We start from the raw sequence: 1,497 nt of genomic DNA on the forward strand, positions 1-1,497 counted from the left end.
CTTTTTTTTGGTTGCCATTTGCTTGGTATATTTTGTCCCATCCTTTAATTTTTAGTCTTTCTTTATCTACATTTTTCAGATGTGTCTCTTGTAGGTAACATATTGATGGATTTTGTTTTTTTTATCCAATCTGCTACTCTTTTTCTCTTCAGTGGTGCATTTAATCCATTCACATTCAGTGTAATTATTGAGAGGTACGGTTTTATTGCTGTCATTTTGCTCAATTCTTTTTGGTGTTGCTGCTAGTTACTTTGGTCCATCCTGTTTTCTGTGGCATCTCTGTCTCCAGGAATTCTCTCAGTGTTTCCCGTATCGCTAGTCTTGTTTTTATGAACTCCTTTAGGGAAGACCCTCTATGAGATGGATTGATTCGGTGACTGGGGTAATCGTGATGGGTGTGTCAGAGGCGGTGTGGTTGGCACAGGATAGAGCAGAGTTTAGGGCTGTTGTGCATAGGGTCGCTATGAGTCGGAAACGACTCGATGGCACATAACAACAACAACAACCTTTAGGTTATGTATTTCTGGGAATATTTTAATCTCTCCTTCGTACTTGATGGGCAGTTTTGAAGGATATAGTATTCTTGGTTGAATGTTGTGTTCTTTAAGTGTTCTATATATGCCATTCCACTCTCTTCTTGCTCACATGGTTTCTGCTGAGAAATCAGCAGTTAATCTTATCTGTTCTCCCTTATAGGTCACTCTTTGTTTCTCTCTTGTTGCTTTTAGTATTCTTTCCTTATCTTTAGTTCTAGCAAATTTGACAATGATGTGCCTTGGTGTTTTTCTTTTAGGGTCTATTCTATATGGTGTTCGCTCAGCTTCTTGAATATATATTCTGTCATTCTTCATTATGCCTGGAAAGTTTTCCTCTAGTAATTCTTCCACAACTTTTTCAGTGCCTTTACTTGCTTCTTCCCGTTCTGGGATTCCTATGATGCGGATGTTATTTCTTTTAATGGTATCCCACATTATTCTCAAGCTTTCTTCTGTTTTCTTCTTTTTGGATTCTACTTTTTTCTCAGTCAGATGTGTGGTGACAATTTTTTTCTTCTATTTCACTGATTCTGTTTTCCATCTCTTCACCTCTATTCGTATGTCCCTCCATCATGTTGACAGCATCAGAAACCTTAGATTTCATGTTTTGGATCACAGTTTCTTGTTTTTCCAATGCCTCTAATGCTTCATTTGTTTTCTCTGCATTGTTTTGGATTGGTTTTTAAGCTCCTCCTGATCTTTGCTAGCACTGTTCTGTAATTCATCAAGTTTCGTTTTTTATCCATTGAAAATATTCAATCACTGTTCTTTTAAAATCAGTGTCAGAAAGTTCCACCAGGCTTTCTGGCTTCAGGAAATCCATTGCTACTGTGTCTTCTTTGCGGGTTGATGTCTTGCTTTGGGCTAGCAGGACAAGTGAAGCACTCTGCTTTCTACGGGCCATTAGTGTGGCAGAGTTCTTCGTGTCTGAGGTGGTATCTGGTTTTTTATTTGACGTCAC

Source organism: Elephantulus edwardii, unplaced genomic scaffold (genome assembly GCF_000299155.1).
Source record: "Elephantulus edwardii isolate Elephantulus edwardi_28Jun2011 unplaced genomic scaffold, EleEdw1.0 scaffold00239, whole genome shotgun sequence".
Lineage (NCBI taxonomy): Eukaryota > Metazoa > Chordata > Mammalia > Macroscelidea > Macroscelididae > Elephantulus > Elephantulus edwardii.